The sequence below is a fragment of the Aquarana catesbeiana genome, linkage group LG10 (genome assembly GCF_042186555.1).
Source record: "Aquarana catesbeiana isolate 2022-GZ linkage group LG10, ASM4218655v1, whole genome shotgun sequence".
In the NCBI taxonomy this organism is placed as follows: Eukaryota; Metazoa; Chordata; class Amphibia; order Anura; family Ranidae; genus Aquarana; species Aquarana catesbeiana.
This window is the reverse complement of record NC_133333.1, coordinates 108715705-108732357: the sequence shown is the minus strand read 5'-3', so window position 1 is coordinate 108732357 and position 16653 is coordinate 108715705.

The window sequence follows — 16653 nt, the reverse complement described above, 5'->3', positions numbered from 1 at the left end:
TGTAGGGCAGTGTACAGGAGTCCATAGGGCAAAGAACAGGGATCAGCAGATCTGAGAATAAGGTTAGTAGATCTAGGATAGGGATTAGCAGATCTTAGGATAGGGGTTAGCAGATATGAGGACAGGGGTCAGCAGAGCTGAGGACAGCGGTCAGCAGGGCAGAGGACCGGGGTCAGCAGGGCACAGGACAGGGGTCACTTTTGGCAGTGGAGAGGATAGGAGTCACTGCTGGCAAGGTAGAGGACAGGGGTCACTGTTGGCAGAGCACTTGGCAGAGGACAGGGCAGAGGACAGGGGTCACTGCTGGCAGGTCAGAGGACAGGAGTCACTGCTGGCAGAGCAGAGGACGAGGTCACTGCTAACAGGGCAGAGGACAGGGGTCACTGCTGGCAGGGCACTCAGCAGAGCTCCATCTCCCATCCCCTCACTGCATACAGCCTGGGCACAGGCAGCAAATCTTCTACTTCCCTACACACTTCACATGCCTGGGATTGGATCTGCTTACACACAGCCACAATCTGCGCAGTGTGTAGCTGGCTACTGCAGCTGTGCTGCCATTCTGACCAGGGAATTTCACAGGTCAGAACTGCAACATGACAGCCAGTTACACAGTGCAGATCGTGGCTGTGTGTAAGGAAATCTGATCTCAGTTATGTGCTGGGTGAGGAGCAAGAGCTCTGCTGCCTGTGCCCAGGCTGTGTGCAGTCCAGGAATGGTAGAAGGAGTTCATCGTAGTTGCCATTTTAAAAACATTTTTGCTGTGGGTACAGAAAGCCATTTTAGATGGAGACTATACTTTATTTATGGATGGGATATTCATTTAAAACAGGCGTGGTTTTAAGGGCAGCATATTATTACCCAAATGCCATACTTTAAAAGCACATACAGTATCTCACAGAAGTGAGTACACCCCTCACATTTTTGTAAATATTTTATTACACCTTTTCATGTGACAACACTGAAGAAATAACACTTTACTACAATGTAATGTAGTGAATGTACAGCTTGTATAACAGTGCTGTCATCTCAAAATAACTCAACACACAGCCATTAATGTCTAAATCGCGGGGAACAAAAGTGAGTACACCCCTAAGTGAAAATGTCCAAATTGGGCCCAATTGGTCATTTTCCCTCCCGGGTGTCATGTGACACATTAGTGTTACAAGGTCTCAGGTGTGAATAGGGAGCAGGTGGGTTAAATTTGGTGTTATCTCTCTCACTCTCTCATACTGGTCACTGGAAGTTCAACATGGCACCTCATGGCAATGAACTCTCTAAGGATCTGAAAAAAAGAATTGTTGCTCTACATAAAGATAGCCTAGGCTATAAGAAGATTGCCAGGACCCTCAAACTGAGCTGCAGCATGGTGGCCAAGACCATACATTTAACAGGACAGGTTCTACTCAGAACAGCCCTCGCCATGGACGACTAAAGAAAATGAGTGCACGTGCTCAGCGTCATATCCAGAGGTTGTCTTTTGGAAATAGACGTATGAGTGCTGCCAGCATTGCTGCAGAGGTTGAAGGGGTGGGGGGGTCAGCCTGTCAGTGCTCAGACCATACGCTGTAAACTCCATCAAACTGGTCTGCATGGCTGTCTAAAGATGATGCACAAGAAAGCCCGCAAACAGTTTGCTGAAATCATGCAGACTAGAGACATGGATTACTGGAACCATGTCCTGTGGTCTAATGAGACAAAGATACAATTATTTGGTTCAGATGGTGTCAAACGTGTGTGGCGGCAACCAGGTGAGGAGTACAAAGACAAGTGTATCTTGCCTACAGTCAAGCATGGTGGTGGGAGTGTCATGGTCTGGGGCTGCATGAGTGCTGCTTGAACTGGGGAGCTACAGTTCATTGAGGGAACCATGAATGCCAACATGTACTGTGACATACTGAAACAGAGCATGATCCCCTCCCTTTGGAGACTGGGTCGCAGGGCAGTATTTCAAGATGATAACGACTCCAAACACACCTCCAAGATGACCACTGCCTTGCTAAAGAAGCTGAGGGTACAGGTGATGGACGGGTCAAGCATGTCTCCAGACCTAAACCCTATTGAGCATCTGTGGGGAATCCTCAAATGGAAGGTGGAGGAGCGTAAGGTCTCTAACATCCACCAGCTTTGTGATTTCATCATTGAGGAGTGTAAGCCCCGGCTCACACTGAGGCAGCGCGACTGCCTCAGGCGACCTGGACACGACAGGGGTGGCGACTTGCAAAACGACTTCTATATAGAAGTCTATGCAAGTCGCCTCAAGTTGCCCCCAAAGTAGTACAGGAACCACGGTTCCATTGTACAGAATGGGACGCTACTTGTCAGGCGGCTAGGTCGCCTGACAAGTCGTCCTAGTGTGAACCGACCTTAAGAGGACTCCAGTGGCAACCTATGAAGCTCTGGTGAATTCCATGCCCAAGAGGGTTAAGACATTGCTGGAAAATAATGGCGGCCACACAAAATATTGACACATTGGGCCCAATTTGGGTATTTTCATTTAGGGGTGTACTCACTTTTGTTGTCAGTGGTTTAGACATTAATGGCTGTGTGTTGAGTTATTTTGAGGGGACAGCAAATGTACACTTTTATACAAACTGTACACTCACTACTTTACATTGTAGCAAAGTGTAATTTCTTCAGTGTTGTCACATGAAAAGATATAATAAAATATTTACAAAAATGTGAGGGGTGTACTCACTTTTGTGAGATACTGTATCTATAGTGGCAAGCTAGGACAGCATAGTGGCAGGTTAGGGCAGTATAGTGGAAGGTTAAAGCAGAATAGTGGTAGATTAGGGCAGTATAGTGGCTGGCTAGAGCAGTTTAGTGGCTGGGGCTAAGACAGTATAGTGGCAGTTTAAAACAGTATGGTGCATAAAAACACAGAACACCTAGAGCGATGCAAGTCTAGGGGCCAAGTAAAGTGCTCTGATGAGGAGTAATCAGATACGTGGATCAGACCCAGTGCAGCCAGCACAGCATGGAAAGAGATAGGACAGTCAAAGAAAAAACACAAAATACAGAGCTCTGTATCAGGGCTGGGCTCAGCCCTTCCTTCTCAGAGCAGGCCGCTCAGCTGTCGGCTAATTGCCAGCTCTTATCTCTCCACAGTTACTCAGCTGTTGATGATATCCTGCTCGTCAGTCCTGCCTACTTAGGCCATTCAGCCCAGTGGATCTCTGCCTTCGCCTTGGTCAACATCACAGTGACATTCTCCTGCGTTCCTGTTTAAAGACTTGCTTTGCTGACAACCCCTCTTTTGATTGGCTCCATGCTGAGGTTCCTGGTCGCCACAATGCAGTGAGGCATGCTTCCAGAAGGTAGCCAAGGTCCTGTGCACTTCTTCACTCTCCCTGCCGGAGGAGTACCGCGATTTTAGCGATGTCGTTTGCCCCCACACCGGCTGTATGATTGCGCAATTACCTTCAACCTGGTGCCATACCCCCTTGTGGCCGGGTTTACCCTTTGTCGGTCTTGGAGGATAAGGCCACGGAGGAGTATGTTGCAGATGCACTTTCTCAAGGTTTCATCTGCAAATCCTTGTCTCCTGCTGGTGCTGGTTACTTCTTTGTGAAGAAGAAGAGTGGTGAACTGAGACCTTGTATTGATTATAGGGGTCTCAATCGTTTTATGATTAAGAATGCCTATCTGATTCAGTTGATTACGGAGTTATTTGACCTCCTCAAGGGAGCAACGGTTTTCACAAAGCTTGATTTGAGAGGGGCATACAATCTCGTGAGGATTAAGGAGGGCGACGAGTGGAAAACTGCGTTTAATACCACAACAGGCCATTGTGAGTACCTCGTAATGCCTTTTGGCCTTTTTTAACGCCCCAGCAGTTTTCCAGGAATTTATTAACGATATCCTCTGAGATTTGTTGCAGTTATGTGTGGTGGTTTATCTCGATGATATCCTCATATTTTACAAGTCCCTGGAGAGCCACCACACAGATGTCTGTCGTGTGCTTTAGAAACTAAGAGAGAGAACAATCTCTATTGAAGAAGTGCGAGTTCCATCGTGAACAGGTTAAATTCCTGGGCTATGTCATTTCCACTGCTGGTTTTTCGATGGACCCAGAGAAACTTGCGGCAGTCCTACAGTGGGTTTACGTCCTCTGCAGCATTTCCTGGGCTGTGCCAACTATTATCGGAAGTTTATTCGTAATTTCTCCTCTCCGGTCAAGCCCCTGACTGATATGACCAGAAAGGATGGTAACCCACAGAGTTGGTATCCAGACTCCATTAAGGCCTTTGAGAGTCTCAAGGCTGCCTTTGTTTCTGCTCCTGTGTTGGCACATCCTGATCCTACGTTACCTTTTATCCTTGAGGTTGTTGCTTCTGAGACTGGTGTTGGCACCCTTCTGTCTCAACGTTCTACCTCTGAGAGCACTATGCATCCTTGTGGCTACTTTTCCAAGAAATTGGCACCTGCGGAGTGCAATTACAAGATTAGCAATTTCACCTAGCAGCAAAAAGGGTCGATGGTTCAAATCCTGACCACGACAACATCTGTCTGGAGCTTGCATGTTATAAAACAGTATCATGGCCGGCTAGGACAGTATAGTGGCAGGCTAGGGCAGTACAATGGCAGGTTAGAACAGTATAGAGGCAGACTAGCACAGTACAGGGGCAGGCTAGGGCAGTATAGTGGCAGGTTAGGATCAGGCTGAGTAAAAGAGTTTGTGGGAGGAGTGGAGGAGGCTGCCTTGGTAGCTAGTGAAGATCCCAGAGGAACAACATAAACTTATTAGATGACAGGAGACAGGTACAGCTTCTGTAGGGTTGAAGATCGCACTGGACTGAGTCGGTTGTAAGTTGATGACTAGGTAGTGGTAGGATGAAAGAGTTCTCTTCCTATGATTTCTGCCCCACTACACCTGGGATGGTGAGCCCTTCTTGGGGGCCTGTGCTGCTGCCTTTGGGTATGGCCTTGAGGTCGTTTCTGCATGTACTGTAAGGGGTAGGGAAGGTGGGAGTTTCCAGCATCCAAAGAAATGCAAAAAAAGGGTCGTTTGTGGTCATTTATCAGAAGAAGCAAAAAATGGCCAAGCCAACGTGTTTTGGGGGAGAAGACTACCCCTTTCTCAGGGCTGATACTGTTTGTAGGTTGGTGTCCGGGGAAAATTCCACACGGTGTGTCTGTAATACCAGAGTCCGAATTGATCTAGGATCGCTGTGTTGGCAGTGGCAGCATCCATGGATATTGGGTGCTCCCTCCTTCCCTACCCCTAAGGGGACCGGTTCAGGCAGCCTCTACCACCCTACTGGGCCCCTTGCTCTCCCGATGATTGTCTTAGCTGGGCAGTACCCTTAATATGTTTGTGAAGCTGCAATGACAGGGAAAGTGCAGCTGTTTGAAGTATGGTTCAGCAGACAGGCACACTGTCCAGGGTGGAGGAGAGCAGCAGTTGGCCTGGGGGGGCTCCACTGAAATCTGGGGGGGGGGCATAGACCACCCCAGCACCCCCCTAGATCAGGCCCTGCTTTTTTCTGCTACAATTACTTTATTTTGATTCATCTCCCAGGAAAGGAATCCTCTCTGTTCACAGAGGCCCTGTCTTGCATGGTGGCACTGCCAACTTTATAATCAAACCCACTCTCAAGGTTTCCCAGCAGAACATTGCCCAAAGCATCCCACTGCCTTCTCCAGCTTGCCTTCTTCCCTTTCCAGGTAAGTGACACATATGCACCTGGCCATCCACATAATTAAATTAAACATTATTCATCTGACCAGGCCACCTTCTTCCATTGCTCTGTGGTTCAGGTCTGATGCTCATGTACCCATTGGAGGCCCTTTTGGCTGTGGACACGAGTCAGCATGTGCAACCTGACCGATGTGCGACTATGCAGCCCCATACAAATCAAACGTCAATGTCCATTTTTTCTGCTTTCAACACATAAACTTCAGGAAAACATGTTTACTTGCTGCCTAATATACCCCCTCAACTTTCAAATGCCACTGTAATCAATGTTACTCACTTTACCTGTCAGTAATCGTGAAGTTATGGTTGATGGTGTACCATCCTACATCATTTATGTCACCCTTTTTGGGGGTTATGAGAAATGGCCCTCCCCAAACAGGATATTGCACTAAACCTGTATGTAAATAAGAGAACCAGAACCTTCACTAAGTGGAAGAGTGGGTTTGATAATAAAGTTGGCAGTGCCACCATGCAAGACAGGGCCTCTGTGAACAGAGAGGATTCCCTTCTTGGGAAATGAATCGAAACAAAGTAATTGGAGCAGAAAAACTACTACAACCAGCATATAACATTAACCATAAGCATATAGATTCACATCAGTATGGAAATAATATAAGCTTTATATGGGAAGAGATAATTAACAGTACATACATCTAATGTACAAACAAGTATTATCAGCAAAGGGCCCGATAGGAGTCCCAGTGGAATTGTGCATATATACGTGGTTATAGACATGTGCGTTTTTTTTCGTATGATTCGTTTTTTGGATGAAAAAAAATATATTTTTGGAGATGCGGATATATCCATATTAAATGGACATAGTAACAAATGTAAATAAATCCAAAAAAGTTATAAAGAAATGAATGCATTTGTTACATTCATATTCATTGAGAATACCTGGAGTGGGTGGCCGCAGTGTCCAACCATGACTCATCTGCTGTCAGGGGGATTTCCCTCTGACAGCAGAATGTAAACAAACAAGTGCTGGTATTAAAAAATAAAACAAATAAAAAACAGAGTGGGGGTCCCCCCCCCAATTCATACCAGGCCCTTGGGGTCTAGTATAAATTTAGAAGGGAACCCCACTCCGAAATTTAAAAAAAAAAAATGGCATGGAGCCCCCCCCCAATCTAAATCAGACCTTTAGGTCTGGTATGGCTTTTAAGTGGAACCCCACTTCAAAATTTAAAAAAAAAATATCCCTAAAATCCATACCAGGCCCTTAACCGAGCATGCAGCCCGGCAGGGCAGGAAAGAGGGAGGACAAGCAAGCTCCTCTCCTGAACCTTACCAGGTCACATGCCCTCAACATAAAGGGGGGGGGCTGCTTTGGGGGAGGGGAGCTCCATTTTGTCATAGTCCGTTTATATACAAATGGACACCTTTTTTCTTTTTTTTTTTTACAGCACTGGTCTGGAAGAAATAATCAATGCACATCAAATTGATGATTTTTTTTTTTATTCAGCCAATGATTGGATTTCCCCATCCATACATTCGAAGTGGATGTATCATTCCTCCCTGCTGTGCTACTGTATTTTGACAGTGGGACTTCTCCACTGTCAGAATTAACTAATCAGCCCTACAGCCCCGATTGGCTGCATTTGCTAATTGAATACAAATTTTCCAACAGTCCCGTTTGAGAGGAATTGATCACTAGATCGACTCCTGTCGAATGGGAAATGCCAAAGATGGATCAAAGTTCGGCAGGTCCCTCTTGAACCAGCCACATTTCGATCCATCTATAGCCAGCTTAAGAATACACATGCCTTTTGTATTTAATAATGTTTGTTTGTCAGCCTTGAGCATACAGTAGGTGTGCACCTCAGAGCTCAAACACATATGTGTGTGTGTGCATGTATATATATATATATATATATATATATATATATATATATATATATATATATATATATGACGGTGTTAGTAGAGCAGCGGATGGTGTCAGTAGGGCAGAGATTGGTGTCAGTAGTTTTTATTTTTTTAATTATTTTTTTAAAATTTGTATTCATTTATTTTTTTTTACATTTTTTAGGAGCCCCATTAGCGGGTTTTGGTGAAATAACAGGGGTTTAAGCAGGGGGAAATCTGCGCCACACAGGGTGATTAGAGTGTGCCCAGGCACACCTGGTACACCCCTTGTGCACGGCTATGGCCTTGAGTTAGACGTGCTGCAAAGATTGCCCATCTAAAATAATGTCTTTTCAGTTATTGTTGATCCATATAATTATGTTTTTTTTCTCAGGCTACATAGAGTTGTGTTTGATCTTATTTTTAATCAATATATAGTAAGTAAAAGTCAGCCTAATTGTAACTTGCAATTTGCTACACTGCACTGGATTTACCTGTTTAGAGTGTCACATCAGAGGCTGGATGTATTTAAAGCAGACACAGGTTCACTTTTATCTAGTTATCACAACTATGCAATATTTGCATTTAAGATGTATGTATAAATGTATTTACACCCATAGATCTGATTTATTGATGCACGGTTGTTTTGTACAATGCTTGTGGAGCAAACATGCCAAATCCCTCTGGCTGAGAGTGTATGTTTGTTCCCTATGCAGACACCAGTGGTGGACATACAGTCACACTGCAGCCTCTGAGGTCATGAGACTGATTTACCTTAAATTAGAATTGAGTGTGCCAATATTTAAAATGTGTGGGAGCCATACAATCTGTCCCTTCAACCTTTCCCTTGTAGGCCATCTGATAAGTACACCACTCTCCTCTCCTATTACCACTTAGTCGATTCCTGTAATAGTGAAGAAGTGACACTTCCCCAACTGATCTGTATTGTCAGGACTGGCAGTATGTTGCCTACATATTGTCACCAGACTCATGGGGTTTCGAAATTCGCAAGTATGTGTAACAGCCATGCCGGTAAAATGCAAAGAAAAACCTGTACCAATATTTACCAATTACCTTCTTAGACTTGGTCCTCTCCTGTCATTCTATGTTTCATTTCCCTCTAATCTATAGGTTTGGGACCCCCAAACAATATTTTGCCCCATCCTTTAATGATGAAACAAGGCACTAGTGGCTCACTGCCTCTAGTAACAGACCTTTTGCAATGAGCTCTGTGCAGGGCCGGATTAACATAGGGGCTGATGGAGCTGCAGCTCCAGGCCCCTGCCTTAAAATCGGCCCTCCCAGTCAGCAGTAAAAGGCCGATTTTCTCCTGTCCATAAACTTCTATGGGACAGGAGAAGCTGTGTGTAAATGTAGGGGTGTCTGGCTGCATCTGTGTTTGCTCACTGTGTTTATTACATTGTCACAGTGCACAGTTCCCCCCCTACACAAATGGGAGAGGCTGAGTCGGCTCTGCCTTTCCCCTCCCCTCTCTCACTCTGTGAAGTCTGTGGCTGTGTAGTGAAGGAGCCGAGTGGGTGGGAAATTATGAACAGAACAGCGGCAGATATCTGAGTGATGAGCCTCCAGGGACCATCCAAATGTGAGCTCAGTGACTCTTATCTCCCTTCCCCTCCTTTTTAACTTATTCCTCCAGCAGTAGCTCTTATAACTGCAGCCAAAGTGTTAAGAATTGTGTCCTCAGCCTGTGGTATTGCTCGGTCCCTTGTGCTTTTAGGAAGGGTTCACACTGGTTTGCTATGTTTTGGCCCATTGCTGGTGTATCCACAGTTTTCCTGCGTTTTACTCACAGTCCTATTGATTTCTATTAGGTTGTGTGTTTTTTTCTGAAAGCGCACCAAAATTCCTGCATGCTGCATCTTATCTTTGGCGCACTGTCAGAAAATGCAGCAAAACCTGCAACCTGATATATATCAATAGGACTGCAGCTAAAACTGCAGATACACAAGCAGTGTGGCCGACTGCAGCACACCAGTGTGAGCCCAAAGGCTTGTACACACAACCCTCTGTAGAACTTGGTCTGATCAATACTCCTGGCATACACACACACGGCCATACCATCCCAGCTCAGGAGGGGTGGGGGCTCCAGGGATTTGATTGACTATACAGGCCCTGTCCCTCCTATCTGTCTGGGCAGAGTTCTGGAGGCAGTGGCAGGCTGCTGGTGGCAAGTGGCACACTGTGTCTGGTGGCAGGCTGCTGACTGTATCTGGTGGCAGGTGGCACACTGTATCTGGTGGCAGGCTTCTGTTGGCAAGTGGCACACCATATCTGATGGCAGGCTGCTGGTGGCAAGTGGCACACTGTATCTGGTGGCAAGTGGCCCACTGTATCTAGTGGCATGCTGCTGGTGGCAAGTGGCACACTGTATCTGGTGGCAGGCTGCTGGTGGCAAGTGGCACACTATCTGGTGGCAAGTGGCACACCATATCTGGTGGAATGCTGCTGGTGGCAAGTGGCACACTGTATCTGGTGGCATGCTGCTGGTGGCAAGTGGCACACTGTATCTGGTGGCAGGCTGCTGGTGGCAAGTGGCACACTGTGTCTGGTAGCAGGCTGTGGGTGGCAAGTAGCACACCATATCTGGGGCAGGCTTCTGGTGGCAAGTGGCACACTGTATCTGGTGGCATGCTGCTGGTGGCAAGTGGCACACTGTATCTGGTGGCAAGTGGCCCACTGTATCTAGTGGCATGCTGCTGGTGGCAAGTGGCACACTGTATCTGGTGGCAGGCTGCTGGTGGCAAGTGGCACACTATCTGGTGGCAAGTGGCACACCATATCTGGTGGAATGCTGCTGGTGGCAAGTGGCACACTGTATCTGGTGGCATGCTGCTGGTGGCAAGTGGCACACTGTATCTGGTGGCAGGCTGCTGGTGGCAAGTGGCACACTGTGTCTGGTAGCAGGCTGTGGGTGGCAAGTAGCACACCATATCTGGGGCAGGCTGCTGGTGGCAAGTGGCACACTGTATCCGGTGGCATGCTGCTTGTGGCAAGTGGCACACTGTATCTGGTCGCAGGCTGCTGTTGGCAAGTGGAACGCCATATCTGGTGGCAGATTGCTGGTGGCAAGTGGCACAGTGTATCTGGTGACAGACTGTTGGTGGCAAGTGGCACACTGTATCTGGTGACAGGCTGCTTGTGGCAAGTGGCACACTGTATCTGGTGGCAAGTGGCACACTGTATCTGGTGGCAGGCTGCTGGTGGCAAGTGGCACACTATCTGGTGGCAAGTGGCACACCATATCTGGTGGCATGCTGCTGGTGGCAAGTGGCACACCATATCTGGTGGCATGCTGCTGGTGGCAAGTGGCACACTGTATCTGGTGGCAGGCTGCTGGTGGCAAGTGGCACACTGTGTCTGGTAGCAGGCTGTGGGTGGCAAGTAGCACACCATATCTGGTGGCAGACTGCTTGTGGCAAGTGGCACACTGTATCTGGTGGCATGCTGCTGTTGGCAAGTGGAACACCATATCTGGTGGCAGGCTGCTGGTGGCAAGTGGCACAGTGTATCTGGTGGCAAGTGGCACACCGTATCTGGTGGCATGCTGCTGGTGGAAAGTGACACACTGTATCTGGTGGCAGGCTGCTGGTGGCAAGTGGCACACTGTATCTGGTGGTAAGTGGCACACTGTATCTGGTGGCATGCTGCTTGTGGCAAGTGGCACACTGTATCTGGTGGCAGGCTGCTGTTGGCAAGTGGCACACCATATCTGGTGGCAGGCTGCTGGTGGCAAGTGGCACACCGTATCTGGTGGCATGCTGCTGGTGGAAAGTGACACACTGTATCTGGTGGCAGGCTGCTGGTGGCAAGTGGCACACTGTATCTGGTGGTAAGTGGCACACTGTATCTGGTGGCAGGCTGCTGGTGGCAAGTGGCACACCGTCACTGGTGGCAGGCTGCTGGTGGCAAGTGGCACACTGTATCTGGTGGCAGGTTGCTGGTGGCAAGTGGCACACTGTATCTGGTGGCAGGTTGCAGGTGTTAAGTGGCACACTGTATCTGATAGCAGGCTATGGGTGGCATCTGGCGGCAGGCGATGGTGGCAAGTGACAAGCTCAGGTTCCCACTGATTCTGCATCATGATGAGTTGAACTATTTCACTATATATTACAATGTAGTAATAGAAATAATGGAATTTGATCATCCTGACGCCATATCAAGCATAGTGTCAGGATGATTTTAAGTGCTAACACCAGCCATTTGCCCGAAAAATCACCCCCGCCACCTATTTCCCCATCAAACCCAAGACTACATCCCCCCTTCATCTTTTTTTTGGGAAGGGGGGGATGTCCCTGAATGGCAGTTTGGAAATGTGGTCGCCCTATGTTGCTGTTAGTGAGAGACCACATAGCAGGTGGTATTGGTGGTGTTGCTGCTGCTCAGAGGCTGCACGGCTGATATTACTGGTGAGAGTAGATTTAATTTGTTTTAGCAAAAATTGTTTGCATTTTCATTTTGTTTCCATAAAAAGGCCCACCAAAATCCTCAGCACCAGGCCCATGATGCTCTTAATCTGGCCCTGGCTCTGTGCACGCAGGAAGATAATATGGACATGAACGAGTCTTATCTTCAGAGGCAGTGAGCAGGTAGAGCTTTCAGCTCCCCTTTACAGGTTTCAAGCAATCAACTACCGCTGTAAAATCCTGTTTACAGGGCTCAATACCTCAAACTGAAGTTTGGCACACAGATGACTGAGAGCAAGGTTAATCCACTGTAGGCTACAATTTTCCTGGATTTTTAATGAGGGCCAGTGTGCCTGTAAGGGAAATAATTGTGCTCTGCTCTCCATAGAACTATAGGTCTAGGCACCCATCACTTATATGAGAAGGGGAATAGCTGGAGAAGCAAATGATGGACTTGCTGTCAGAGGGAAATCTATTATAGTCTATTGACACTGCAGAAATCTGCATGTATGTCCCATGGTGCTGTGTCTTCCTGAGGGCCTTTTATTAAAACTTCAAAAAACAGTAAATTTAAATTGGTTGTAAAGGCAGGGCATTTTTTACCTTCACGCATTCTATGCGTGAAGGTTTAAAAACTTCTGAGTGCAACCCCTCATATTCACCTGAGCCCATATCGATCCAGCAATGTGCATGAGAGCAGCGGCACTCTCACTTCTCATCGGCTCCCACTGCTGTCAATCACAGCCAGTGAAGAGGGAACAGGGCGCGGAACTGAGCCGCACTCTGTGTCTTTTGGACACACAGAGGCATGCTGTTTGCTATAGTCGCCACTGGGGGGGGGAGCCAGTAGTGCCAGCGGGAGACCTGAGAAGTGGAGAAGAGAACTGTTCTATGCAAAACCATTTCACAGAGTAGGCAAGTATGACACGTTTGTTATTTTAAAAAAACAACAACAAAAAAAAAAGAAAGGATTCAATATAATCTTAAAGGAGGTGTTCTCATAATCATAATGATTTCTCAGCATTGTTTGGAAATCTACCAGCAATTGCTGATTTAAACAATACAATGCTACAATTACAATAGTAATGACACAGCTAATTTGTCTTATGTGAATTGAGCCCCAAATGATATAAAGTAAAAGAGGACCTGACTTACTGTATTGGAATGTGTAATACAGAACCTGCTAGTTTACATCCACTTTAAATAATCAAGGTACAAAATTCCAAGACAGATATACGGAACATTAAATATGCAAATTCTAAAAAGAAAAAGTGAATGCAATTGTTTTCTGTATATATCTTTATTATTTATTTGTATTCATTATCACTGTAAACATGGAAGACATTGAGAAAAACATAAGACACTGTTAACACTAGAATAGATCCTGTGTATACCACACTATTGATACAATGTTTCTTTTTTGTTAATGTCTTATGTTTATGTCAAAGTGCTGCACTAAGTATTCTGATCTGGTGGTGGTGGTAGTGGGGGGTCCTGCTGCATTCTGTAGCACTGACCAGCATTTCCTCCTTTCCATTGGCCTGGCCAAATGGGAGGCTTCCCACTGCATGTAAAATCCTTCAAAAACGCACATACAGGGGGTCCCCGACTTACGAACATCCGAGTTGCGAACAACCCCTACTTACGAACGGGGCCCCAATGATGTCACTGCTGGCCGAATCTTCCTCTCCTGAGCCTTTCCTCCGTTCCTGGCTTGGCTGCGGGTCCCCTTTGTCCTCCTGCCTGCCCATCCACAGGCCTGGTATGGTCCGGTGGCCTGCCAGGCCGCTAAAACTGCCCGTCGTGGCCGAGGCCTTGTGCGGCCTACGAAGCCTCCAGGATCCCCGGTCTTTCCTACGCCGCTGCCCCGCGAGGGTGCACCGCGGCCGGCCGCCCGGCCGGCCGGCCTGTCTGGCCTCTGATGGCTGCTTTCACCATCCATCTCCTTGCTGTGCCATACAGTGAAAATAGTGAGAGGGGAGAGCTGTGCTCAGCTGCCCTCCTGGACTCCTGTTTTGGAGGTGACAGGGTCAATAAAGAGAACCTGTCACCTCCAATTGCTATCACACAGGGAATTGTTTCCTCCTGTGTGATAGCAATAAAGTTAAGTGAAAAAAAAATTGATAAAAAAAATAAAAATAAGAAATACAGTAATAATTAAATTAATAAAATAAAAAAATAATTAAAAAAAGTAAAGAATAAGAAAAATAATATTAAAAATAAGAAAATTATACAAAAATAAAAAAAAAGTAAACGACAAGCTACAAATAAATACAAATAAAAAAAAGTGATTAAAAAGTAAAAAAATAAAAGAAACAAAACATATTTGAACTAACCATGCCGCCCCTGCCATCCGGTTGCCTTTCTCTGTTGATTTGGGTTTACATCCTGTCTCTGAGACTAGATTTGCACTTAAAAAAGGTACTGTTCCGACTTACAAACAAATTCGACTTAAGAACAAACCTACAGTCCCTATCCTGTTCGTAACCCGGGGACCCCCTGTATATTAATATATGCATGTATCAGGTGTAGACTTACCTTTAAGATTTCAATACTAAAACAGGTAAAGAAAAACTCCTAAATCATTTGGATTCATTACAGAATAAAGATGCTCTCCTGTCCCTTTTACCTGGCTGTATAGTTAGTGATTGGTATGATTTCAAATCATCTAACTACACTGCCTGGTAACTGGGCTGTTAAAGACCACAGTAAATGTACACAAATTATTATATACTATACATAGTAACAGAGGGAAGTACAGTGTACAACAAAATAGTTATACTGTAATATAAAAATGTAGAAGTTGTTAGGCAGTTGCCAATCTCTGTGTGTATTATAAGGAAAACATTCATGATTTTTTTCTCCAATTAAAAGAAATACAACAAAAGGAATGACTTCCACTACGTGTCCACACAGAGGAGAACATTGTGTTTAGTTTTGATGGTAGTCTAGTTAGTGATTGCAAGTTTTATACTGAAGCAATCAGCTAACTACACTGCCTAAAAACGAAACACAGTCTGGAAGGCAGTAAATGCAGCAACCTGGAAAATAGAAAGAACAATAAAACTGATTGCGTTTGATAAATGCATACACAATAATATTTAGAATAATACTGCAATTACATATATGATTTTATGTACAGCACATTTTAAAGTCCTCCATGAGTTACATTTCTACTATGAAGGGGCGCCCATTAATTCCATGTAATATTGGAATCTGTAGAATGCCTCTCTGAAGGATCAGACTTATTGTATGATCTCTCAGCTTGTTCCTGCATACATACCTTTCATCAAATCGTTGCTTTAAGCTTTTTTTTTTTTTTCAGCTAAAAGATTTGGTAAACTGCTTCTCAGCAGTGATAAGTCGCGCAAGCTCTTCTGCATGAATGGAACGTCTTTAACTAGCAGCACCTACCCTCAGTCTGTTAAAGTTTTCTGTATACAGATTGTATCCATGGACATGTCTGTGTGATGTCAAAGAAGGCAGGTATTCTCAGTTTGTATAGGTGATGCCAAGCCACATGACACTTATGCTTTATTGCCTAAGACTCTGTTACACAAAGGGTTACCATGGACAGCAATGCTCCAAAACTACAATCACAACTAATCATTTAGAGCTCTGGTGATTGGACAATGCTTCAACTGGAAGACACACTGCAGACTTTTAATAAAGTGAGCTAATCATATCAAATCAAATATCAAAACAGGATTTACACATTTATTTGCTTTTAGGTATCACAAATAAAATTATTTCTGATATGATTCTGACAAAAACAAGGCATCGCCTATATATATATATATATATATATATATATATATATATATATATATACTAAGCTCTGGGGGTCAGAGTGAAACGCGTTAGCTTCGTGGCCTGGTGGGAGTCCAGGCTGAGGTTCTCTCTCTCATAGGACTCCATGGATGTGCAGCACCAGGGATCTCTCCTCTCTTCCTCCCAGTGAATACAGGAGCTGGGACGAGCTCCATCCTACTGCAGTGGTTGTAGCATCACTCACACTATTCCCCATAGTAAACGAGCCTGAGCTGCACACTAAACAAACTGTAGATTATTATTGAAGCCAGCTACAGATGCGGTAGTTGCTACAAATCTCTGTTACAAAGGTACTAGTGTAATGTGGCCCTTAACCTTACAATACAAGCACACATACACATACTCTACAATATAAGACCTATTTATGATATTTGTGAACCCAATCAAACTCCCATATCCTTTTTAACATGGTAATGTAGTTTCAAGCACCCCTTTTAAAATATCTGCAGTTTGTATTAAAATATCACCTAATGATCCTGCCATGAAGGTCCTTGCTTAGGCACTGCCTGTTATATGGTGACAACGCTCTGACTTCCATTTGTGCTCTTGAGTTGTCAGCTTGTCACTTAATGGAGACTACAAGAGGCTGTTTAAATACACATTAAATAGGCATGGTCTGTTATCACTATTAGGAAACCTGACCAGAAAAATGCCATGCAGCCATTGCTGCAGTGTTTGAAGGCAGAAAGTGGCTGTAAAGAGACAGCAGGGAATCAGCAGTGCTGATATGCAACAATGGATGAAAAAATGGAATGGTATTTTTTTTAAAAATGGAAATTGTTTATTACACATGGTGCTTCTGCAAACTAAATGCCATTCAGATACGGTTTATATCTTCTTAGTACCAGTATG